Here is a 27,550-nt window from a genome sequence, read left to right on the forward strand (position 1 = left end):
CCAGCCTCCCCCAGTTCTGCAATGCCCACACTGCTATTTTTCATGCAGTAGCATGAGTTTGTCTACTCAGGCATGTGCCCAGCTGCCAATATTTCACCCTAGGAATCTCTAGGATTTCACCCAAGGGAAGCATGAAATGCAGCAGTTCCATTGCATGGGGATATGCAGGCCACAGGGGCAACGATATATTGTGGAATTCTTGTTCAGTTGATGCAAAACTGGGTTTGTGGTTGGGCTGTAAACCAAATAGATACACAAGCCAAAAGCTCTGTGTAGGGGAAATTAAGCAGACCACGACTCTCACGCAGTCCAAGGGTTGTGGAAGCAGCTCCAGAGTGATTGTTCTTCATGTTGGGCAAAATGCTCTAACTTCCCTTGCCTTCACATAGGTTTCTTTAGCGGAACAAGGCTTTTACCCTATGATAGTATTGGGATGTTATTCCAGCCAAGTTGAAAGAGTTAATATGTGATATTTCTTATTTCACTATAATGTACAACATAAACGTCATCCAGGTTAAAAGAATTTTTAGCTTTTAAAAATAAATTGGAAAAGATTATATTGGAGAAATTTCTTTCATTCCCCAAGACAGCCACATAATTTTTCTAAGTTACTCTTACAATGAAGATTACACCTGAAGGTAATCAAAGACAGCTGCCTGAGTTGCCCAGGCAGATTGGTATTTGCCATTACAAAATGGGTAACTGAACACTCTATCCATATTTCTAGGCACAAATGTGGAATTTGCACAGGGAATTTAGGAGGCCATTTTAAAAAAATTGACCCTTAGTATAATACACATACAGATTGGACTTGGCCTAATTTTCAGCCCTTACTCAGTGTCTACTTGTATGTATGGAAAATTGTGCATACACATAATTGAGTCTGCACTTTGCAAATGCAAACACTTGTGCACTAACATTAGTGCATACCATTTAAATAGTCTAACACCTTCACATGTGCACATTTGACATCAGGTTTTTAGCACCTTGTGGGACTGGTCCTTTTGAAATCAATGCTGTCAATCATATGAAATATTTTGTAACTTATGCTGTTTGGGGCATTTGCTGAGAAGAGCTTTCACTATGCTGGGAAAGTGATACAGTGATTAGAACTGGCCAGAATACAATAGTTTGGTTTTGTAAAAATTTCAATGTTTCAGAGTGTTTTTTTTTCATATTGGAATGAAACTGAGGTGTTTCAATTTTTTTCACCAAATCAGGCCGAGTAGGGACTTGAATCCAGGTCTTCCACATACCTGATGAATGCCCTAGCCTCTGAGCAGCCTCTCTTTCTCTCTTCCCCTTGCTCTCTCCATCTTAGACCTGAGAATTTTTCCATCAAAACTGATTTTTCCATAAAAATGTCAATGTCAACAAATTGGCATTTTCAGATGAAAAAATGTTTTATCGAAAAATTCCCAGGCAGCTCTCTCTCTCTCTCACTCTCTCTTTTGCTGTCCATGTAAATACTACCAAGTAGTCTTTTTCCTGGGCAAAGGGTAATTTTTTTACTGAGGCATTTTTGCTTGAGATTGTGCTACACAACATCAGAAATGAACATGTTAAATTAATTTTCACTTACAATCTCTTCACTTAAAGAGTAACCCATAATTCTCACAATACTCAGTTGATCTTAATGTTTTCCTGTCTTCTAATGGACAGTAATTGAGAGGGATCCATCATCTAAATTATACCCTAGTGCAGAACATCACTTAGAAAAATGGTGCTATAAACTGGAATCTCTATGGTAAAAATCAATCTGTGGAAGCTTGTTAGTTTAAAGGAAAGATTTGTACATACTGTAACTTCCTTCTTGGTAGAACTGTACATATAATTACCTTTACAATGTTTACATTAACATGTGGAGTTCAAGTTCACCCCCTTTTCCATATGTAATAAAATGATGACTCTAAGATATGTATTACTATGTTTTTTTTCCAGGGCCAATCTCTTTGGATTTTGTCCTGTTCCCATTAACATCAACAGTATTGCCATTGACTTCAGTGGGAGCAGGATGAAACTTTTTAATGCATAGTTTGCAGCATTCATTTTTAAGACCTTATTTTAAAAACAAACAAAAACAAAAAAGGAAAAAAGGTGGGAAAAAGAGTGTGTGTAAGGCTTCAGATTGACGGCCCTGGAAGTTAAGGCCCATTAGCAGAATAAAGATAATGAATTTCAAGAAGTCAGACTTTAGCAGACTCAGGGAGCTGGTAGGTAAGATCCCATGGGCTACAAGTCTAAGGGGAAAAACAGTTTGAGATAGTTGGCAGTTTTTCAGAGAGCTATTGTAAAGGGCACAAGAGCAAACTTCCCCACTGCGTAGGAAAGATAGGGAAGTATGGCAAGAGCCTACCCTGGCTTAGTCAGGAGATCTTCAATACTCTGAAATTCAAAAAAGAGTTCTACAAAAAGTGAAAACTAAGTCAAATGACAAAGGATGAATATAAACAAATAACACAAGCATGTAGGGACAAAATTAGAAAGGCCAAGGCACAAAATGAGATTAAACCAGCTAGATGCATAAAGGGCAACAAGAAAACATTCTACAAATACATTAGAAGCAAGAGGAAGACCAAGTACATGGTAGGCCCATTACTCAATGGGGGGAGGGTCAGGGAGACAATAACAGAAAATGTAGAAATGGCGGAAGTGCTAAATTACTTTTTCATTTCAGTTTTCACCAAAAAGGTTAGTAGCGATCGTACATCTGACATTGTGAACAGCAGTGAAAATGAAGTAGGATCTGAGGCTAAAATAGAGAAAGAGCAAGTTAAAAATTACTTAGACAAGTTAGATGTCTTCAAGTCGTCAAGACCTGATGAATGACATCCTAGAATACTCAAGGAGCTGACTGAGGAGATATCTGAGCCATTAGTGATTATCTGCGAAAACTCATGGAAGACAGGATTCTAGAGGACTGGAAGAGGGCAAATATAGTGCCAAACTAGAAAAAGAGGAATAAGGACAATGCAGGGAATTACTCACCAGTCAGTTTAACTTCCGTACCCAGAAAGATAATGGAGCAATCAATTTGCAAACACCTAGAAGATAATAAGGTGATAAGTAACAGTCAACATGGATTTGTCAAGAACAAATCATGTCAAACCAACCTAATAGCTTTCACTGATAAGGTAACAATCCTTGTGAATAGGGGCAAACAGTAGATGTGGTATATCTTGACTTTAGTAAGTCTTTTGATACTGTCTCAACGTGACCTTCTCATAAACAAATTAGGAAAATATAGCCTAGATGAAGCTACTATAAGATGGGTGTTTAACTGGTTGGTAAACCATTTCCAGAGAGTAATTATCAGTGGTTCACAGTCAAGCTGGAAGGGCAGATCTAGTGGGTCCCACAGGGATTGGTCCTGGGTCTGGTTCTGTTCAATATCTTCATCAATGATTTAGATAATGGCATAGAGAGTACATTTATAAAGTTTGCCAATGATACCAAGCTGAGAGGGGTTGCAAGTTCTTTGGAGGGTATGATTAAAATTCTAAATGGTCTGGACAAACTAGAGAAATGGTCTGAAGTAAGTAGGATGAAATTCAATAAGGACAAATGCAAAGTACTCCACTTAGGAAGGAACAAACAATTGCACACATACAAAATGGGAAATGACTGCCTAGGAAGGAATACTGTGGAAGGGATCTGGTGATTATAGTGGATCACAAACTAAATATGAGCCAAGAGTGTAACCCTGTTGCAAAAAAAGTAAACATCATTCTGGGATGTATTAGCAGGAGTGTTGTAAGCAAGACACAAGAATTAATTCTTCCACTTTACTCCGTGCTGATAAGGCCTCAGGTGGAGTATTGTGTCCCGTTCTGGGCACCACATTTCAGACAAATTGGAGAAAGTCCAGAGAAGAGCAAGGAAAATGATTAAAGGTCTAGAAAACATCACCTGTAAGGAAATATTGACAAAATTGGGTTTGTTTAGTCTGGAGAAGAGAAGACGGAGGGGGGACATATCAGTTTTCAAGTACATAAAAGGTTGCTACAAGGAGGAGGGTGAAAAATTGGTCTTGTTAATCTCTGAGGATCGGACAAGAAGCAATGAATGATTGCAAGAAGATAGGTGCCAACCTGCTTAGAGTGAGGCAGCAGTACTACATGCTCAAAGGCAGAAACTTAGGCACCCTAAAGGATTTCAACAGTGGAAATTTAGGCCCCGAGGGACTTTAGGTGCCCTCAAGATGAGGCAGCAGCTTAGCAGGGGTTTGGAGCATCTCAGTGAGGCCTGAGTTTTGGACTCAGGTGCTTAACTTTATGTGGAGCTGGACCTATGTCATTTCAGAACTCTGCCCACTTTTGAGAGAGAGCCAAGAAGACTGCCAGTAGTAATGATGCATATAACTGCTAGAGACTGGAAGAGGCCACAAACTCATTTCACAGAGGCTACTGAAATGCTGTTGTGGGGACACAGCTACACAATGGGATCCTGATCTCAGATGGGGGCTCTACACTGAAATACAAACAATATATAATGAATTTATCCTAAAAACACCTATGTTTTATTATCCCCATTTTACAGATGGGAAGCTGAGGCAACAGAGAGATTAAGTGATTTCTCCAAAGTCACACAGGAAATCTGTGGAAGACCCAGGAATAGAACCTAGATTACCTGCATCCCAGTCCAATACCATAACCAAAAAACCACCCTTCCTAGCCTTTTATAAGCTCCTAGAGTAGAACTGGATGAATACTTAAAAATATTAATAACTTCCTTGAAAAATATTGGGTAATTCATTGACCTGAGCAGTTAGCCAAATTTAGGGTGTTGAAGGTTGTGCCAGTTAGGCGGCCAAGCTGAGATAGGTATTTTCTTGATGCAATCTTGTTTATTTACAAGGAATGTACAAAGTCCTGTTTCCCCAAACATAGGTGGAACCAAACAATAGGAGAAAGCTTTTTTTGCTTACAGCCTCAAGCCTCCTTACCCACCTTGTTCAGACCCAGAAGCCCCTCCTTAAGGCTTCTGCCAGGTCTACACACTGTGCTTTTCTAGCCGCTGTCTGTCTCTCTCTCTCTCTCTCTCCTGCTTCTTTTATGCACCCACCCAAAACAATGCCCAGCCAAAGCCCTCCACATGGTTCAAATTCCTGTCTCACATATGCCTTTGCTTTAGAAGGGGCTGCTAAGCTCTCTTACAGCTATCTTAAATGAAGAGCAGTGCCACGCCCACCAGCCTCAAAGACACTTCACCAAACCCATAAGATTACAGTTGCTCTGAGGTGCTTCTCTTTCTGAAAGACTGAACATTCTTTTTTAGGTAAGCAAAATACAAAATTCCCTGATTGCCAACTGTAGTGAAATTTCCTGGAAAAGGTTCTTAGCATTTCTCTCTGTTTTCAAAAAGAAAAGGGGTACTTGTGGCACCTTAGAGACTAACCAATTTATTTGAGCATGAGCTTTCGTGAGCTACAGCTCACTTCATCGGATGCATACCGTGGAAACTGCAGCAGACTTTATATACACACAGTGGTAACTGATGGTTTTAAGCAGTTTTGTAATGGTTTTATGCAGCATGGAGAAGAGAATAATTGATTGTATCTTTATTGGAAAAAACTTTGTCCTATAAAAGGTTTTCTTCTTCCTTAGTTTTTTACATAGAGCCTGACAAAGTCTAATGTTGTTCTTCTTCTTGCCACTTAAGTATTCATCCTCACAGACTATGATATCACAACTCATTAATCAGGCAGCAGGCTGGCTTGAATGAGATCAGAATGTGGGCTAATGCCAGTGCTCCTGTTGTCTGATTCATCAGGTGATTTTATCAGTGTGGTCACAAAAAATGTATAAATAGGAACAGCATTCGATATTTCATCCTAAATTTAAATGTTTCACTGCGACATGGAGTCAGATCCTGAGAAGTGCTGAGAATTCACAAGTATGTCCAGTGAAGTCAGTTGGGCCCAAAGGTGGCAATTGTGTAAAAGTTATATATCTGCAACGGTTATGTTTAAAGGCATAATACAGGAGGATGTGCAAGTGTGGGGAGGAATAGGGTGCAACAAGCCTTCTCCCCACTTTGCACCTCCATGCAGAGGCCAACACATTAGTAGTTTCTATGCTTCCTGCTACTAGTGCCCCAGAGGGGGCAGATTGGTTTCAACCTGTTCTCCACACCGGCTGTCTGGCTGCTGGGCAGAAAGCCAAATGTTTCTTAAAATCAGGGACAGCAAGTGTTCCTCGCGTGAATGAATAAATAAACCAACAGCTCAGGGTTTTGCACCTAATAAGGAACACATTATTGGCTCCAGAGAATTAGATATGACTCTCTATGTGCTTTTTAACATGGCATTAAAAAACTATTGGCACCTTTAAAAATAAATCATTGCAACAGGAAAGTATCAGCTGTTTGAAAGAACATTTATTCACTTAGTCCACATCTTTCTTTCACCAAGAATCATAGAAACCAGAGAAGGAAAAGATCTATTAGATTATCTAGTCCCTACCTCTTCCAGTAAAGGATTGTTCACTCAAGTATATTCTTAATTCCAGTTTGAATGGCTTGGGTGAATGGTATTCCGTCACTTCCCCAGGGAGATAACTTCACTGTAATAGACCTTCATGCTATGAAGGTCCCCCAACCCCCCCTCAGATATCCATTTTAAGTTTACCTTTGCTCAAGGTCAGATCTGAAGTGGTCCAGTAAGGGATAATAGTTAAGGGCTGAATAATGTCCCATCTAGTAAGGTAATGCAAGGAGGTTAAGGGCATGCAAGACAATCCTGCATAACCATTGGTAACAGTGCAGCAAGGGAAGCAGGCTGTGCCATGCCAGTGCCTCAGGGAACAAATGTTGCAATTTATAGACCTGATACAATTTAGTCCCTCCCTGGAGCACTGGGGAGAAGGAGAGTGTGACTCCTGCAGTCAGTCTAATTTAGGGTGGCTGGATATCCAGCTATTAGGGCTTTGTCTTATATAGGCAACTATTTCCCTCACCCCCTCCTATTTTTCACACTTACTGTCTGGTCACCCTAGTCTCATTCCTGGGCTGCTCCAGGGGCAGTGTGTCTATGCACTGGCCTTACACTGGACTGCAGTGTCGCAATCAAGAACAAAGGTAGGGCAGAGAGAATAGTGAAAAAATGGATCATAAGTAATCATGTGAATTAGAAAGCAAACTTCCGTTTGATTAGGGTGACCATATTGTCCTATGCTGAATATGGGGTGAGCTAGGGAGACCTATGCCTGCATGCAGGGCCACCCTTGAAAACTGGACTCTGGGTACTTGGCAGCAATGTTCCTAAGTTTGTGCCGGTCCCTGTTCATGGTGGCTCTAGTTAGGACTAGATTAGTCCCTTAGGTCCCGGACCCTAGCTAAAGCAGTTACTATGTGGCAAGAAATACTTCCTGTTGCTAGATCAGGAGTTCCTACCAGTTTTAATCTACAGTTGGATTTTATAGAATAAAAATGTGGATTTAGAATTAGTTTTTTATTTAGTCTGTGCCAGATCCCTGAGTCTCTCTATGAGGAGAGGTACCTCAGAAGCAGAAGATGTATAATTTGGGTAATAAAAAAATTCTACATGACCAGCTTGGGATAGCAGGGGCCTTGACCAAGACCATTGGACCTTTCCTACAGTTGCTGAGGGAAGCGAGCAAGATCTAAACTTGAGAATCACCTACATTAGGGTAGCTCACGAAAGCTCATGCTCAAATAAATTGGTTAGTCTCTAAGGTGCCACAAGTACTCCTTTTCTTTTTGCGAATACAGACTAACACGGCTGTTACTCTGAAACCTACATTATGGAGTTTGTGAGTGCACCAACCCTTAAGTAGGTAGTTGGGTCCATTGTTTGCAAGATGCCAATCCACTGACTGTATCCTAAAGCTGACTGTGTTGGATAACTTGCTCTCTTCTACTACTGAATAAACCACACTCACCAGGACCTCAACTGTCACATTCTAGGGTGCAATTCAGACCAGTGAGAAGTTGTGTCATTGCTTGTATTATAACTTTGAGTGCCCCAAAATGCTTCTGCTACTTTGTGGATCCCCTGCCTGGGACACACACACCCAGCCAGTAAATACTCCATGTTCTGTACTGCACAGCTCTGATTCAACCATTTTGAATCTAACAGTCTGCCAACAGTTATTACAGACACACTCTTGTCTTTACCAGACTTGGTTAATGTTAGCTGGTGACCCCAACACACTCCCAGTCCCAAAACCCATGAGCTCTGCAACGTCTAGTCACCTTCTGCAACATTCAGAGGAATAATAAGGTCCATTTGCTCTTTTAAAGAGACAAAACCCAACAGCTTGCTACATTAACTGAAGTTAACTAACACTTTAGTTCAAACACACCACTATTGGTTTAGACTGAAAGTAAAACAAGCATATTAAGAAAAGAAGATAGGATTTTAAGTGAGTTGAAGTGTAAGAGGTAACATTAGAAATGTTTACAAATAAATAAAAGTGAAAACATGCATCTAAAAGTCTAAAACTTAATATAGCAAGGCACAGGCTTTGTTCAAGATGGCTTTTTTCACCTGCAGACTTCCAGCAAGATGGCTGACCCCTCACCTTCAGTCAGGATCTCCTCCAGAAGCCCAAAGTGCTGGTTCCTTTGTCATCTTAGGTGAAAGAGATAACTTGGGGTTTTATGCCCATTTCTTTTACAGTCTAGTGAACCTTTGAACTGGATTCTTCTGCAGGTTACCCCTGAGAGTAAAGTTTATTCAAGCTATGAGGAAGGCAACATGAAGCCTGGTGGTGAAGGAAGCTCCATGTTGTTGTTTTTTTCCACTGCGGGTGTTTGCTAAAATACAAATTGTTCTGTTTGCTGAAATCTTCTCCCCTTGTTAGTTTGATGTCCCTGTTTACTGCTTATATGTAAATGAGGTAAACCCACATTTCTTTATTTAGATAGATCTCTTGTAACACCTTTTCCTAGGAAAGACTGTTTGGTCTTGAACATATGCTAGTAACATCATCCGGGGGGATTTGTAACTTTATATATAATGTTGTTACATACATTTCATCATGATATTATTGATAGCAAGTTATTAATTTTCAGATTATACCTGACAAGGCATATTTTGTACCATGATTATTACAGTAGTCTAGAGGGTGTGAATACAGGAGTGTTAAGGATCACACCAATATAGTACACATACCAACAGGACATTAAAGTCTTACTGACCTCTGGCATAAGTCATGGGGTTGGGCACCAGCAACGCTAACACTATGTGTTTGCATTGTTAGTTAATGTTTACCATTTATTTAATACAATTACCGGGCTTGCTATACCGTATGTCTTTGTGTTATTCCTTGGGAATCTACATATATCAGCTGTCTGGGTCAGACTTAGATGGTTGTTAGCACCAAAGCAGCATCTCTAGTATTTTTGCCAGGAAGGAGTTTAGGAGGTGAAGGCACTGCCAAGTCGTGTATCAGAACAAGACAAAATAAACCCATTCAGCTGAGGCTGGTGGCAGGACCTAAAAGAACCCAGGCCTGTGTGTCAAACCCATAAGAAGAGTGGTGCCAGAGGAGGTGACCAGGTCGGATGAGGCATTACATGTATAAGTAATTGAATCAGGGAACAAAAGCAATAACACATGGCTTACTGTGCATAAATAACCAACACAGCAACAATTGTGGATATTGACAATGGATTATTGTTGAATGATCTGGGAATCTAGAACTGTGGCAGAGGCCTCCACCTCCCATATCAATTACTTTAACTCCCTCCTCCTTTCTTGCCTCCCTCACACTCCCATCTCCCCTTTCCAGCCCTTGCCAAAAACTTCAGTTCCTAAGATGACTTTCCTTACCCACCTTTCTGGCCTCTAATTGAATCCTCCCACTATCTCCCCCTTCTCCACAACATTAAGTTCAAGCTTCTTGGCCTTGTTTTCAAAGCCCTGTATAACTCTATCCCTCCCTACTTATCTGTCCTTGTTGACACTTTCTCTCTTCTCCAGGTATGCCAGCCTTGATGACATTAGTCCATTTCTCCAACAGCTATCTGTGTTTTTCCCATGCCTCTCCTTATGTATAGAATGCTGACCTGCCAGTCCAGCACCCTTTCTGCCTTAAAATCTTTCCTAAAGACCCATTTCTACCTTGACATCTGCTGGAAACTTGCTAACTAAAAACAGGTAAGTGGAGGGAGTATGGGGGGAAATGGCACACATGACAAAATAATAATAAAAAAATCTAAAACTAAAATTAAAAATGAAACCATCAAGGTGTTGGCCAACACATCACCTTGACCACTTTGCTTGTACATTGTACCCTTTTACTCCATCCTTTGTCTTTTCAGATTCTAAACTCTTTAGGCTAGGGATTGTCTATTTTAAAATATCTGTACAGCGCCTAGCATAGACTATACTATAGGGATTGTAGCTCATTCTCTTCTCTTTCCCAGTTCAGCATTATCTCTAAATGTTTGGGCACTGCAAGTACTCAGAAGTCCAAGTCTATGCTCACTGAGGTAAATGGGAGTAGTCTGAGTTTACATTGCTTTAAATTAGAGTTGAATTTGGCCCAAATTTTAGTAAAATGTTCTTTCTAAAACATCACAATGAAGTCAGTGCTCTCATTATTTCCTGCTGGGTCTTTATTTGCATGTTAATGGCAGATTATTGCTGTCTTTTCCAGTGTACTTCCCAGGAGACTGTGTGTTTTTATTGATTAGTTCCTCTTCATTTAATATTTAAATGGATATTTTCAAATTGGTGCAAAATTATAATAGTGTGTTTGCTCAAGGCACTTAACTGTGATATTAGCAGAATCTTACAAGTCTGCTGATTATGCATGCTTTATACAGAAGAGTTTGAGGACTGCAATGCAGACCTACAATTAGGTTTAAGTCATAAAAGTAAAAAAAAATATTGAGGCAAAAGTTTGATTTCAGCCCTTTTATCTTATGTAAATGCCAATGGAGGTAGCATTAAAAATATTTATATAAACTGATGCAGGAAGAAAATAAAATCAAAAGTTCCTCATCTTCCACACAAGTGATTAAAAAAAAATCAGATGAAGGTCATATGATGGTCAAATTCAGTTTTTCCAATTTTTCTCAATTTTTTCTCTCTTATGTTGGAAATGAAGACATTTTCTTCTGTGCTTTGGTGGGTTGGGATGGAAGTTGCTTAAGAAAATGACCTTTTATTAGGCAAGCATACACTTACTGTGTGAATAACACACGGAGCTTTTGCTAACAGTACATAGACTTTGATGAATGGGCTGCAGCTACACCACTTGGGCTGTGATCTCATCAGCGCACACAAAGCTAATCAGGCTTGATGTGTATCAAAATGCAAAGTGTTCAAGGAAAGTCTAGGTTGTCACAAGAGTGGATTTTGGTAATTCAGCAGGTGGCACTTTATCTATCTTGTATGTGTTTCTGTATTTATCTAATCTATTTTTCTATATATTGCCTTTCATTGTTGTATCTGTGTTTTCTTCCCTTACTGACCCAATGACCCAGTATGGAGTTGCTGTGTTGCTGGATGTGCTATGTATTGAATGTCTGGTGAAATGGAGATCCTTACCATAAAAGATGCCTTACTTATTTTCACAAGAATTAATGTGATAAGACCAGGTGTCCTGGGTGAACTCAAGTTGGATAATGACACTGGGCTTGCCTAAATTCAGTTTACTTCAATATGGCATTTTCTTCACTTCCTGTTTTAAGTTGAAATAAACATTATTTACTATTGTACAGTTTCTTCATTCCATCCCAGAGGTGGCTGTCCTTCAGTGTTGCTGAGTGAAGTGAATATTTTATAAGTGATACAGAGTTTGTAAAGTGCCCTGGAATCTTTTGGGAGAAAAGGCACTATTCATAAATGATCTTCTGTCATGTGATTTTAAAAAACAGTAGTGTTAGATATCCAAATCTAGGTTGGCAATCCAGTTGATTGTTTAAGGTGACATGGAGTGGATGGCAGAAATACCACTGGGATATGATTGCTTGGAATATTGATCAAGTGTGGGCCCGGCACCACGGCACCATTGTAAACCCGGTACGGGCTGGCTGATCCTGAGAGTGATTGGGCCCTGTACGGAAGGAAGGTGATGGAACTACATTCATGCTTTTTGAGGTGCAGAACCTCTTTGAGGTAGATGGGAGGGAAGCATTTCCTGAGGGCAAGGACACCACTGGATGTGTCTCTTGTTCTGGAGGAAGTGCAAGGTGCAGTGAAGCTCCTTGCAGGCTCTCCTTGTGCATTTGTGATGGACACCATCTTGGCTGACACATCTGGGATTGAACTGTGGACCTACAGAATTAAAAGCATGAGTTGTTACAGCTTGAGTTAAAGAATCAAGGCTCTGTAGTTAAGGGCTATAACAATACATATCATCTGTGGATTGGCACAGAGGGGGACCTGTAATACACACCCACCCACAATACCAGTAATGTACACATTTACAAAGGAGTCAAGCACAATCTGTCCCATGTTCTGTACAATCAGTTTAAGTTTTGTAATGAACAACAAGGTCCGACTTATCATAAGAAAAGCCAAGAAAATTAGTGCACATGCTGAAATCCTGCTCTAGTCTGGCATTGCAGCACAAAACCACACATTGCTTAGAGAGGCTGAAAATAACGGGGGATGGGTTAAAAATGGCGTTTTAGCCTTAACTCTGCATTTCCTGACTGTTGTTAGCTTAAGGCAGGCCCTTAATGTTATTTTAATGTAGTTTTGGTGTGTAAATTGCATCAAAGTAGGTTAAATATTGATCAATTAAACCACAAAGCTCTAGAGGTAAGTGTCTACTGAGAAATGTCAGAACTCCAGTTCATATGTGTATTGATAGGCACAAGATGTCACTATTGTGCTTACTGCAGAGAAAACATTTGTGTTGAAATTTTAATGCCCATTATGTTTAGCCTTTCTAGAGCATGGTAAACTAATCAAAGAGCCTGCTCCAGGACATAAATCACTGCACATTATAGCAAACCTTAGATGAGATAAATCAAGGTTTTCAATCAATCCACTCTTCAATCATTCTTTCCAGCTGCACAGAAAATATGGTCCACATTGTTCTTAGACTTTGGTAGTAAGAAAATGTTTAACATCAGCGTAAGAGATTAACAATGACAAGTTATATTGTAGAGAATGTAAAAGGGTGTTTAGACTGAAATATTAATACGTGGACTGATATAAACCTCAATAATAGATGCTATAAATCTATGATAAAATCTACTGGATTCTGCATTACATAAGTTAATAGCGTAGGCCAACATATTCAAAAAGTAGTCTGCAGTTTCAAAATATGGCAATTAATGTAGAAAGATGGGAGACTCTGTGATTGCACAATATATTATATTCTGAAAAATTTCACAGAAAATGTGTTGTGGGCATGGTAATATATGGAGTAAGTAATTATTTTTCTTTTTACTTTCATAGACTGTCTCTCTGCTTTTGAGGAGTTATGCTTCTTTTTCTCTAAATATCTCCATCGAAAAATAAAGCTGGATGATTATTTGCAATGAACAATTTATGAGTTGAATTTATCCTGTTTCTGTTCGTGAATTATCCATGGATAGAATTTGACCATAAATTTGGTCATTTGAAATTATTTATTGAAATACATTCCAGTCTATGGACTCCTTTTGCACTAGAAGTAAAATTCTGAGTATTTGGTATTTGTGTGACTGCTCACCTGAGTCACATGCTGTTGTATTTCTGTTCCCAGACTGGATGACTCAGAATATCACAAAAAGCTTTTCAGATGGCTGGGTCGATACTTCAGGCACAAATACCTATTTGCATGAATAGCCGTGACTTTTCTCTTTCTGTGAACACTTCTGCAAACAAAAATTTACTGGTATGACTGTTCAAGGGAAGCGAACGAAAGAGGGTTGTGAATACCATTGAAATGAATTATGGAATGATGTGGAGGAAATTTAGGCTACATCTACACAGAGGCGGATTAAGATTTATTAGGGCCCTGGGCACAAAGAACATTTGGGCCCCCCATCCCACCTCCCTCCACGGGGCTCCTCCCCTTCCCCAGGCCCTGCCCCATGGCCTGGCCAGAACCCTGGCTGTGGTAAGAGCTGTGCAGGGAGCTTGGGCTGCTGGGCGGAGCCCTGGACCCTCTATGTGCCCTGGGCAGCGTGCCCTGGGGGGCAGGGACATGGGCCAAGGGCTGCTTTTGGGCTCCCTGGCCCCCTGCCCAGGGCAGGTGGAGGGTCCAGGGCTCTGCCCATGCTCCCTGGATGGCTCTTATTACAGCCTAGGGGGTGACCATGTGTCCCATTTTGGCTGAGACAGTCCCCTTTTTAAGTCCTGCCCTGGATGTCCCAACTTTTTTGGCAAAACTTGGCATTTGTCCTATTTGCTCTTGCCAAGCAATCACCAGTTGGCAAGAGCAAACAGGACAAATGCCCACTTTTGCCTGGGGCGAACAGCATGGCTCTGGCTAGCCCTGTGTCGGGGAGAAGTAGGGTTCGGGGAATGGCTTGGATTGAGTCCGAGCATGGGGGGACACAGGGGAGAGAGGGGCTCCAGTGAGTGGCTCCACACATATGGAGGGAAGGGAGGAAAGAAGGACTCTGGCAAGCAGCTCTGTGCAGGGAGGGGAGAGAGAGGGGCTCTGGCGAGCAGCTGGGCCAACTCTGTGCGGGGTAGCGGGGGGATGTACGCTCACCACCACAGCTGGGCTCTGGCTTCTGGCCTGGCCAGGAGGTGGGGCCTCAATGGGAAGAGGAGGAGCAGGGCAGAAGGGCCTTTGGTGCAGGGAGCAGAGGAGTAGGGGGCGGGACCAGAGTTCTGGCAATCCTGCCGGGGGCCCCCAAGTTGGCCAGGGCCCCTGGGCATGGGCCCCATTGGCCCATGCAGTAATCCGCCACTGCATCTACACCACAGCACTTACAGTGCAGCTGCGCCACTGTAGCGGTTGTGGTGGAGACACTCTAAGTGGAAGGGAGGGGAGAAAACTCTGTCTCCCGGGGAAGTGGTAACTATTTTGGTGGGAGAAGCTCTGTCTACTCCAGCACTTAGGTTGGTATAATTTACGTTGCTCAGGGAGGTGGATTATGCCCACCCCATTGCAATGTAAATTATACCCAAGTAACCTGTAGTGTAGATAAGGTCTTAGTGAGGAGATCCTGCAGAGGTTTCCTCTGTGAAACCCCCTCCCTACCTGCAGGTTTTTCTGCAAATTGCATGCTCTAGGCTTTATATATTATGGACCAGAAACTCAGCAGGTGTACATCAGTGGAGCTCATACATTTTTAGATTTCAACTGCCTCAATTCTTGTCATCAGCGAGGATATGAACCTGTAAGATTATATTGAAGAACACATCGGGCAAATTTTACACTGTTGCACCAAAGTAAATCTAAAATAACTCTTTCAGTGGCATTACTCTGGAGTTGCACCAACATAACTAATAGTAGAATCTGGCCCTCTAGATTTGCAATACTCTTGAAACAAGTGCATTCATTTACATGAGTGCAAACTGGATGTAAACTGCTATCAGATCAGAATGGTAGTGTTTTATGATAATTTTTGATGGATGTAAATGACTAGGATAGGTCCAAGGAAAGAATGAATCAGGACCATAGACTTTATCTGTGAAAGAATCTTATCTAAAAGATAAGCAAACTATAAAAGGTCAAATCCTGCAGCTTTTATTCTGTCCTAGTTCAGGCAAAGCTCCCACTGAAGTTTATTGAATTATCATACTCAACCTTTCTCTTACTTTTTAAGATGACTCTAATAAAATACATTTCATAATAGTATATAATTTATGGAGATAAGGGATTGTATTTTTATTTTCTAGAAAGTTTTGCATTCACATGCAAACTGTTGGAAGTAAATACTGTAGGTATTGCCATGAACATTATTTTAAAAGCATATAAATTATGAGTTCTCTTTTGGTCTTTAAGATTTAGGTTATTTTCAGAGTAAAACCATTTGAGAAGTTACTTAAGTACTTCTCAGCTTATGGAAAGAAAGGATCCTGTTTTTTTCCCTAAGGACATTTTACAGTGCACAATGCGTAACTACACTAAATCATTATAAATTGGAAGTTTTCTGCAATATCAGCAGGAGAGCGATTGGGAGTTAATCGTTATGGGATGGACATTTTTCACTGGTGCTTGGAAAAAGAAGAGGGTATTGCTCTTTATTAATTTAGTGCAGGGATTGCCAACCGAGGCCCACGTTAGTAAACTGGCAGGAGCTTGAGGAGCTAATTTGCATGAAATCCAGCAGGTTACAGCGGCTGCGATCTTAACTGTGAAGGTGCAGCCTATTAAGGCTACAGATCCCAGAATGCAACGCACCTTTATCTAAGAGAATTTACTCTGGGAGCAAGGTGGAGCATTGCATGCTGGGACTTGTAGTCTCTGCTGGCCAAGCCTCCATATTAAAAATAGGAGTGGCTGTATTTTTGAGCTCCCTGGGTTGAAATTGGCCCACAAGACACCAGGCCACCTCTGGCTTAGTGAAAGATTCTGGGCTTGGTAGAAAGAAGTCACTGGAAGAAAATTCCTATACATTTTTAGATTTCAACTGCCTCAATTCTTCTACATGCTTTAGTAGTGGATCTGAAGCCAGTGCTATAAGGGCGACCAAGAAACCCCCCCAGTACACTGGGCAAATAAGGGTAAAAACATGTAGAAGTTTTGGCACAATGTACAATGTATTTTGGACAGATTAGAAAATACTCAGCTAATTAGGGGAATTCCAGTAGTGCGCAGGAAACATTTTTTAATAACCCACAATTATGTTGGGTCTCGTGTAAAGCTATTTGTTTGGCTGCCAAAATGTTTTTATGGTGTTATGCCAGCTGTAATGTTATCAGTGCACAAGCTGAAAAACTTTGATGCTTGATGAGTTCACATGATGGGAACACAAAGACAAAAGACCTTGAAAACCTCAACATGAATGATTAAGGTAAATAGACACACTGTTCTGGAATCTAATTGAAACATAAGTAACTTTTGGGCACTATATAGTTATCTAACAATTCACCTTCTAGAAAGCTGTCAAATATCCTCAAAGATATAGTGCTTTCAGGAGCTGCCTATAGAGGTAACTGACGGAGAACCTGGGTTTTGCCATCCATTTAATTTTAATGCATGGTAGGAGTCAACTTTTAATACACACACTGTATGCACTAAAAGTTGACTCCTACCATGCCTTAAAATGAAATAGAAGGTAACTTCCAGGTTCTCCATCAGTTACCTTTACAAGCAACTCCTAAATATATGTGCGTGTGCATGCATACACCGACTTTTTAGAATTGTGAGGATCACATGGGTAACCAATTCAGTCAACTTAAAAATATTAGTGGTACTTTAGGCCTTTTTGGGGTCCTTGAATAATTTCTTTCTTTTCTGCCCGCCTGTGGTTTAGTACATCATTTGTGGTGGGGCCAGTAGCAGTGCAATGGGTAGCAGAAACACCTGAAGACCCTCAAGAAGATCAGTAGAGGATGTGTGAAGGAAGAAGAGTGTATGTATGTCATCTTGGTCTCTGGTAGCTTGAGGCGAGGGAGGTAAGTGCCTTCATTTCTCATAGTTGATGAAAGCATATTTCTTTATGAAATCACTGTAAGCTTGACACAAACCAGCCAGGCTGTCTTCAAACCCCTGCTACAGATGTCCTTGAAATGGGAGTAATACTTTCATTTTGGCTTCAGGGGGCACTACTCCCCCTTCTCATCCTGCTGCTTCTTTGGCTTGGAGTATGCTGTGAAGTTCCAACTTCATCTCAGCCAGGGAGAAATACTGATTTCCTTTCAAAATATAGGAGAATTAGGAAACCTATATGTTAAATTTCACAGTCAAATCTGTATTTTGTTTATACAGTTTATAATAAATTACATTTTTGAGAGACTGGGGTAAATCACAGATAGGGTTACAATAGTGACTGATAAACCTTAAGAGAGTTGTCCAAGTACCAAAACTTCCAAGTTAATATCTGAACTCAAATAATTTAAAATCCCTTCCAACCCCACAACCTTCCAGTTCTTCAGTTTGCTCCTCTGACAAGTGTATAGCTCCTGTCACCCTCCTTTTCCAGGAATACCCTGAACAAGCTCTTAGTGGCTCTCCCCACTCAAAGCCCCCTTGCGTTCACTGATAAGGTAGAGAGCCAACCAGTTGCAGCAGCTTCTTTTTTCTGAGCTTTTCAAGGTACAATTCCATTCCTTCTCTGGCTGCCTGCTTCAGAGTGCATTGTCTATGGGATTATTTAGATGTGTGAAATCCAAATGTTTGGCCCAGAAGACTAGTACTAAGATCGATGCTATCCAGTGATAGGTACCTGGTCCAAAATTTTCAAACCTAAATGCCGAAAGTTAGCTACCTCAGTTAATATTTAGGCGCTTAATGAAAAGTGGGGTGATCTTCAAAGGCACCCACAGTTCCTATTGACTTTATTGGGAGCTGCAAGTTCTCAAGATGTTTGAAAACCAGGCCACTTTTATCCAGGTGTCCTAGCATGGATTGAGGTGGCAAGTTTGAACAGTTTGGCACTGACACCTAGGTATCCTGGTGGGCACACTGGAAAAGCATAGCTATGATATCCTAGATAGATGTAGATCGTTCATTGCTAGGTCACCAGTCCAAATGTGACCTAGGCTAGCATGTCCAAAACTGATTACCTTCTGATGGTTGTTTGGTGGCCTGCATGGAATGAGCTGGTGGTGTCTCTGTAGCTCCTGTGACATGTGTACACAGCATTATTGGTACTGACTGGCATCCTTTTCTATGGTCTCAACAGAGAGGCCAGCATTTTACTGGAAATTCAACAACCTTCACACCACTAGAGATGGTCCTTCCTGAAGTATGGGGCAGGTAGTACTGCGACTGCCGATACAGAACAAGTTTGTTAGGTTGAAGACTTCGTTCTCCAAGCCGTCATTTTGGATCTTTTCACTAGCATTAAGCTTACTGAAAAATCCAGGACATTGGAAAAAGTGGTGGATGTATGGGCCTTTTCATCTGGGACTATTTAAGAATAATTGAGATTTTGATAGGATGGCAAAATTTTGACAGCTGGCTACAGGACTGAAAAATGAGGAAGTCTAAGAAATAGGAGGAGTGGGGCAATGCACAGTGTTATTGCTGGATACACAAAGATTTTGATTTCAGATACTGAAAAGGTCATGTGCGGAATAAAAAAGACATTGAGTGTTATACCTACTAGGAAGAGAGCTGTGGAAAATAAAGTAAAAACTAAGCTGTGTTTAAGCCTGGGCTTGGGAGAACTGGTTTATATGCATTTTGGAATAATTTGGGAAAAAACTGCCAGGTGTGACTGTGATGACTATCACCATGACAGCTACTGAACCTTCCATGAACAGTATATCAGGCTGCATACACCTGGTGCTCTGATAAACGTGACAGGCATTACACACTCAGTTTTCCAATGGAACAGTGATTGCACAGCAGTATCCTGGAGGACTAGCTGTGAAGAGGTTAAGGGGAGTAGCTGATAATAGATGGATGCACATGATCTACGTAGGTAAAAATTTTGAAAGATGACATTGAAGTTACTGGTTTCAGAGTGGTAGCCATGTGTATATATATATCTTCCTACTGTATTTTCCATTGCATGCATCTGATGAAGTAGGTTTTAGCCCACGAAAGCTTATGCCCAAATAAATGTGTTAGTCTCTAAGGTGCCACAAGTACTCCTCGTTCTTTTTATTGAGGTTACTGTCAGTGCTCCATATTTCTGGGATTCTTTTTTCTGGACCAAGTCCCTCCTAACCCCCACCTACGCTGCCTGAGATAACCCAGGTAGATACAGGGGGAGATCCACAGTGACATTATGTCTGCTCTGGACTGCTGGAGTAATGCAAAGCAGATTTTAATTTGGAATAAATGCAGATTCCTCCAGTATGAGGGAAGACCTGCCTGGAGAAGAGCCTCCTGTAGCAGCTCTTCTTTTCCATGGCCCCTCCAGGCCCTGTCAGAGCAGGTATACCCTGGCAAAAGAGGGTGTGGCCAGAAAGCAGATGTGCTCTGGTATCTCCCAGCTTCTGAACTGATTAATTGGGCCTGGTGGCAGTTGGCATAGTATAGAGTGGCCCCAAAGTGGCTTTACATTATGTCATGGATTAAGGTTGGCACTGACCAGCCCTAGATTCAGGGAGCTACAAGGGTGACTTTACAGCTGCCTGTATACCCCTTTTAGCTGAACTTAGTGCTGCTTTGGTGCCACTGAGGCCCTGCCCAAGGATTATTCATGTAATCATCTGGGGATGGTTTTAAGTAGATATTGTTGGCCTATCATAGGCTGTGATAATGTCTGAAAAGGGAAATCCGGTTGCAATCCATTCTTCCAATTCTTCAATTCCCTTCCATTTCACTTTTTCTAACTCAGTTATTGCAGTCAACCTTATAGATTACTGTGTTTTCTTTCTCCATTTCCTCGGCCTAAGAAACTTCATGTTTCATGGAATAAGGTGTAGTGTAAAGTTAATGAGTGTAAATATATATATCCTGCAGTTCTGAAATAGGGTGATCCATAAGTGGAAGGACCATCTTCTAAGAGCAGTATTGTGATTGAAGCACAAAACCAGGAGTCAGGACACCTGAGTTCTATTCCTGCCTCTACTATATACTTCCTGTGTGACCTTAGGTAAGTCACTTGATCTCTCTGTGACTCAGTTGCCCCATCTGTATTAAGGTTGATCTGTATGATTACATACCTGACAAAATGTAGTGAGACTCATTTAGTTGGTGTCAGATCCTCAGATGGAGTGAGCTGTAGGAGTGAAAGGTATTATTTCTGTTTTATTGTGTCTTTGAGCACATAGTATTTGAAAAAGTCACCACTACTACTACTTTTGCTTTTCGTATAAAGGTCATCTCTGGCACTGAGATGGAACGGATTCCTAGGTAAATACATCATCATACCATGATAGAATGTTTTTTAAATTATAGCATATCTGGTGTTTTAAGACTCGGGGCCATAGCTCTTCACCCACACAACTGAGGTCAGAATTGGGCCCATACTTTAAATATTGAGCAGCAGCGGTCCCATTTACGTAACATTATCTTCAAAAGATCTGTGCAAGAGCAGGAATGCACAACACAATGTGACCTACACCACAATGTTCAGAAAACAAAAACTTCCTATTTGTCCTTGATTTTTAAATATTTTAAGTGACTTTGATACTGATTGAAGGTGATGGATGAACAACCCTGAGGCCCTAATTCTCTATTGCCTGGCTCGTTCTGTAGTCCTGCCTGTGAAAAATGGGTAGCATTTTATACCCACTTGCCATACACTTTACACAGGTGTAACTGTCTATGCAAGGAGCAAGAAGAGAGAGCCAGACCTTGAAGCTCTCTAGTCTATGGACAACTGCAGTGCTTTAGAGTCAATTGCAGTTTGTCTCAATCCTTCTCCGCTGTGGCGAGAAAGTAATTCACACTATATATTGCTCAGTGCTTGGCTTCTACAGTAACTCCAGCAAAGGGGCAACAATTAATGCTACTTTAGGGATTTTTGTTTTGTTTTTAAATGGGCACCTATCCACTAGGAACCAGACTGGGACCATCAAACAGCCATCAAATGATAATGACTTTTGCTTCTTACCAGTCTGGGCTGGATTTGACTTGGGATCTTAGTGTAAATGTGAATCAGGCCTTTTGTACTCCTATTGTCGTCTCACTGAGACAACCAGTCCTTTTGGGCCTTAATTATCTCTATGATTCCAGGATTGCTGCATGGTGTGTCACTCGGAAGCCTAGAATGTCTGAGTCAGCATAAAGTGATGGCAACAGCTACAAGCATGGCTGAGAGCTATTTTGTTTAGAATATCTCCAGATTCAGTAGCACTAGGCCGTATGAGAACCTGATGGAATGTTGGAGTGCAAAGGTTCTGTGGCAGTTGGAAAGTGACAGTTGATCAGAGAAGGTGGCAGTTACAGCTATGTGGGGTAACAAAGAAGTGGTGGTGCCTCCAGCCAGGGAGTAGCACTCTGCACAAACTCTAGGTAACGTGTACAAATAGCAACACTGCTCACGATAACACCACACATGGAAACAAGAGCCCCCACTTTTGGCTTTTTTATATGAATAACCCATAGGTGGTAGCACAGGCTTTCAGCTACTAGTTGAAATATAATCAGTCTGATCTTTCTGTTTGGTGCTTTTCACCGCTGCAGTACTGTAGCTGAGGGTTTTCCCCCCACAGATTCATTGTAGAAATTGTTGAAGATGCCTGACTTCATTCACCCCTTGCTGAAAGGAATGCTCTTTATCATCACACAGATATGTTTAGTATAAAATGTGTGGACAGTATAGAGGCTTTGGACTCAGTCTTTCAAGCGATGAAGTAAACATTGAAATCCAGGGCTTTTATAGCTCTGTAATTCATTCCACTTTCTACTGGTGCTTGGTTGTAGTTTTAACCCTCCTGTAGCTCCTGGCTAGGGAGAGGCCACAGAAGGCTACCATGATTCTGCCTCATAGAGTATGGAGGTAGGTGGTGCTTCAGGGGTTCTGCAACCACTGTGGACCCTGAAGCCAAGCTCTGTGATAGACCACTCCAGGATTTGTGGGTTGGCCATAGGAATGGTGAGGGCATGGTGTCAAGGTTTCTGATCTGCATGGATCAGCTGGCCACAAACTCTGCACGTGAGAAAGGTGCAGCCAGTCACTACTCCAGCCTCTGACTTTAATATGTGAGACGTTACCAAGGTTACATGTTACGGAAACTCTTGAGACTAAGTATTCAAGTTCAAGCACTTAATCTCCTAGGACATCTGGCATGTTTGTAAACTTCCAGTAGCTATTTATTAAAGTGTTTATAATTCTGGCATCCTTCTTACCCGGCAGATGAGAGGGAAATTTCAATCCAAGGGGGTTGCCACTATGTTGCAATAATTGTTTTTTTCTATACATTACTGAGGTTCTGTCAATCAAAAAGTTAAATGTCTTCAGTATTCTGTAGGTGCATGTCATGCTTCAGGGAAACACTGGCACGCTGAGTGTTATGACTTGCCCAGTAACTGCAGTAGGGATAGCTTCACCAGGAATCAACAGAGGTTTATCTGTACTGCAGGCCTTTTCTTTTTTGGAACATTGAAACAACTTGTTAAGTTCAGAAACTCTTAACTAACATACTTGGACCAAATTCTGTTCCCTTGCATATGAATGTGCAGGTCCCAGTGAAGTCAACAGGCACTCTGCCTGCATCTGAGATCCGAATCTGGTTTACAGTAAAATTTAAAGAGATATACACTACATTTCAAATTTACTGTTGCCTACTACAGATTTAAAAAAGAATGCCATTCTCAATCATTTCAGTTGCTGCTCACAATCAGCAAATTTTTTTCTCATTTTTCATTGCTATATTTTCTGTATATAAGTTTAATAAGAGTATAGAAATTGAAATTAAACAATCTAACCACATGGTTTATTGTGGGTTTTGTAAGGCAATGTCAAGATATTTTACAAGCTTACAAAATTACATTTATTATGCTCCAGTCATCTGGCAGACCATAAACACCCCTTAATATTTCTGTTATAGGACTGACTTTTTTTTTTCAAACCTTGATAGGGAATATGAGTTTGTCTGAAGAATGAGTGTATTAGCCTGGACATCTTTTCATTTTCCTTTAATTTGGCCTGTTTGGCCTTTAGGAGCTGTTCCGCCGACATCTGTTTTTTCTTTGCTGACACCATTCAGCCAAGTAATCAAGGAAAAATCTGCCACTACCTTTGACTGTGCTCTCTCTCTCTCCCTCTCTGACTCTCAAACGTGTGTGTGTGTGTGTGTGTGTTTGGAAGTTACAAAGGTGAATAGAAGAAATTCTTCAGGAGCAGAACCCAATAATAAGAAAACAACAAGGATGAAGGATGAAGAATAAACAAGCCCTAAATATATAATATCAGAATAATAAGGGGTAAATAAAGAAAAGAACCAAACAAAAGTGCAGTTCTAAAGGCAAGAAATATAAGGATAAAACTCTGCTTCTTCTCACAAAGCCTGAGTAAAAAGGCATTGTATAAGACCAAGCTGAAATCTGAAGGGTGACATAATCCTTCTCAGCCAGGAGGTGTAAGCTATGGAGCCCATAGACCAGTGTCTTGCTGTAGCCCTTATATGACATTTGTGGCCAGTGAATCCCTGCTCTAACACCAATCACTAGATTCAGTGAATACTGATCCCTGTCATGTGACAACTATTGTAAACCTCACTCAGACAGATACTGGAGCCAAGAAATAAGATCCAGTCTTGTAACAGCACTCTCGTGTGCCACTTGTTTAATTCACATGCAGTTCGCAGATGACTAGACTGAAAACAAACACAAGTATATGTCAAATATAGACAAACACATATCCCACATCTATGGGGAAACCTATAGTTAATGCTGTAATTTGCATGGTGCTGTTATTTGGAGACTGGAATGAAACACTTGACATGAGCAAGTCCACAAAGTGAGTTATTTCTTGATGGAGAAAAGGGCCACAATGGCAAGTCTGAAGTTAAGTTCAAAATTTAAGAAGAAACTATATGAGAGTGATTACGCTATTGTCTCTGTTAAGTCTCTGAACATACCCAGTGTGTACTATATGTTTCCAGAAGGCTGAGTAGAATCAGACTGAGCTGAGTGCTTGTGTAGTTAATAAAATGTACTGTTTTCTCTCAGTGTTGCCAACTCCCCCGGATTTTATTGTGAGCTTCATGGTATTTGGCATTTGTTTGTTTGTTTTAAGCCCCAGATCCTGAAGATCTAAGGAAGTATGGGCTGGATGAATGCACTATAAGGTGGGTAGAAAGCTGGCTAAATTGTCGGGCTCAACGGGTAGTGATCAATGGCTCCATGTCTAGTTGGCAGCCGGTATCAAGTGGAGTGCCCCAAGGGTCGGTCCTGGGGCCGGTTTTATTCAATATCTTCATAAATGATCTGGAGGATGGTGTGGATTGCACTCTCAGCAAATTTGCGGATGATACTAAACTGGAAGGAGTGGTAGATACGCTGGAGGGAAGGGATAGGATACAGAAGGACCTAGACCAATTGGAAGATTGGGCCAAAAGGAATCTGATGAGGTTCAATAAGGATAAGTGCAGGGTCCTCCACTTAGGACGGAAGAACCCAATGCACAGCTACAGACTAGGGACCGAATGGCTAGGCAGCAGTTCTGCGGAAAAGGACCTAGGGGTGACAGTGGACGAGAAGCTGGATATGAGTCAGCAGTGTGCCCTTGTTGCCAAGAAGGCCAATGGCATTTTGGGATGTATAAGTAGGGGCATAGCGAGCAGATCGAGGGACGTGATCGTTCCCCTCTATTCGACATTGGTGAGGCCTCATCTGGAGTACTGTGTCCAGTTTTGGGCCCCACACTTCAAGAAGGATGTGGATAAATTGGAGAGAGTCCAGCGAAGGGCAACAAAAATGATTAGGGGACTGGAACACATGAGTTATGAGGAGAGGCTGAGGGAGCTGGGATTGTTTAGCCTGCAGAAGAGAAGAATGAGGGGGGATTTGATAGCTGCTTTCAACTACCTGAAAGGGGGTTCCAAAGAGGATGGCTCTAGACTGTTCTCAATGGTAGCAGATGACAGAACGAGGAGTAATGGTCTCAAGTTGCAGTGGGGGAGGTTTAGATTGGATATTAGGAAAAACTTTTTCACTAAGAGGGTGGTGAAACACTGGAATGCGTTACCTAGGGAGGTGGTAGAATCTCCTTCCTTAGAGGTTTTTAAGGTCAGGCTTGACAAAGCCCTGGCTGGGATGATTTAACTGGGAATTGGTCCTGCTTTGAGCAGGGGGTTGGACTAGATGACCTTCTGGGGTCCCTTCCAACCCTGATATTCTATGATTCTATGATTCTAAGATGTGATTTTGTGAGAATCTCAAATTTCCTACAAAAAACGGTAAATTTCTTTCCCTTCTGGGAAAATCAGACCCAGCAATGCCCAGGAAAAAATTTCTATTACAATGAGAGAGTTTGAGGCATATTTTATAACAAAATGGAATGTGACTGTTGACCACCATTTTTGCTGAGTCGCTAGGTCTGTACTTAGAACTCTCAGTAAGAGGCATCAGTTTGGGGGTTTTGATGGAATTCATAGCAACAGATGAAAAATATATGGGATCTAAGAAATGTCATTGTAAACAGTGAGAGTTTGGCTCAAACTGTTTATAATGAATTTGAATAATAAGTCCCATGCAAATACAAAAAACATCTGGACAGAAAAGTCCTCCACATAAAAGGGTAAAAAAAAAAATGAATAAGGTCTGCATTAGAGAGCTTAACAAAAGCTAGGGCACATAAGGAGATACATGAAGCAAAAGGATATAACAAACCTAGGACACAACAGAAATGAAAAGCTGTTGTGCCTATTTAACAGACTATAGAAAATATGGGGGAAAAAGGGTTCTCATAAGATGGTGACACAGTAAAGTATAAAACACAAAAAAGGAGAAAGTCCAAAAATTGGGCCAAATCCTGACCCATGCAACTCCACTTTCTTCCCAGGGTGGACTTCTGTGGGGCTGTATGGGATTTAAGTTAAGGCAAGTTTTGGCCTAGTGAGTACTATGTTAATGTTTCAAATACCACAAACACAAGTTCTTGCAAGGGCCGGGAAGCCAATGCCAAATACTGTTAACTGCTCATCAGGTTTAATATTCCGAGGCTGGGATACCTGCCAGGGGAACATATGAGTGAAGCAGAGGAGAAAATATTTGTTATTTAGCCATGCAGAAAAGTATCTTCACAGTTTTACAAAGTGAAAGCAAAATCAAAACAAATGGAGGTACAAAAGAACATAGAAAGGTTAGATGAACTAATCAAGTTGATCGAGTCAGTTGTTATTCTTGATAAACAAATTTTGTTTTTTATTTTTCAAGATCTCTGTGACCCAATCTGAACTGTGAAAAATGGACATTCTAAGCCTTTGTAACAAACTTTCCCTAAATGACACACAAATATTAAAACTGTTGTTAACTTAGCTTCTCACATTAATAAAACATGAAAGCTGCAACCCAGCAACTAGCTCTTCTTTATTATTATATTTTAATCAGATAGCTAGACTTAAGGTGGGTTCTGCCATTTCATGATTGCGTTAGATTGTATATGTGAACTACTAATACTAAATGTGTACTGCAAAGCCACACAGAACTCCAGTGTAAAAATCTGTAAATCCTTCACTTTATTTTTCAGCACAGATATCTCTACATAGTTCATTATTGTGTAGAACTCTTTTTGCTCTCAATATCAGATTCATAGCAATTTGTTTCAGTTGCTTTTCAAAAATGCTGACCAGAATAGAGCCCAGAGACAAAGATTAAGCCCAGATAATAAGAATCAGAACATCCAATAGCATTAGTAAAGTCTCCCCCAGAATTTTCAGTTCCACTCAAGTCTAATCAAGTGTCACAGTTTAGACTAGTTTCCTACCAGGGACTTTGATTTGATAGCTTAAGTGCAGGACTAGATGACCTATTGAGGTCCCTTCCAGTCCTACATTTCTGTGATTCTATTTTATGAAATATAGTTAACATTAATAACTAAAACACACACAAGTAAAACTCCAAAAGCAGCTTAAACATAAACAATTCAACTACTAATGGATTGAACCTTA

General features: G+C 40.9%; 1 long non-coding RNA gene across 2 annotated transcripts in view; it reads left to right on the top strand.

Annotated features, from left to right (window-relative positions):
- Positions 1-27,550, top strand: part of LOC140907789 (uncharacterized) — a 142,186-nt gene that overhangs the window by 72,056 nt on the left and 42,580 nt on the right. Inside the window, exons 2-3 of one of the 2 annotated variants that reach the window (XR_012157625.1) lie at positions 9,947-10,123; positions 17,347-17,488. This is a non-coding gene — a long non-coding RNA (uncharacterized lncRNA). The remainder of the gene's footprint in view (positions 1-9,946; positions 10,124-17,346; positions 17,489-27,550) is intronic. The other variant, XR_012157624.1, reaches the window with a different exon arrangement.

This window comes from Lepidochelys kempii, chromosome 2, assembly GCF_965140265.1.
Source record: "Lepidochelys kempii isolate rLepKem1 chromosome 2, rLepKem1.hap2, whole genome shotgun sequence".
NCBI lineage: Eukaryota > Metazoa > Chordata > Testudines > Cheloniidae > Lepidochelys > Lepidochelys kempii.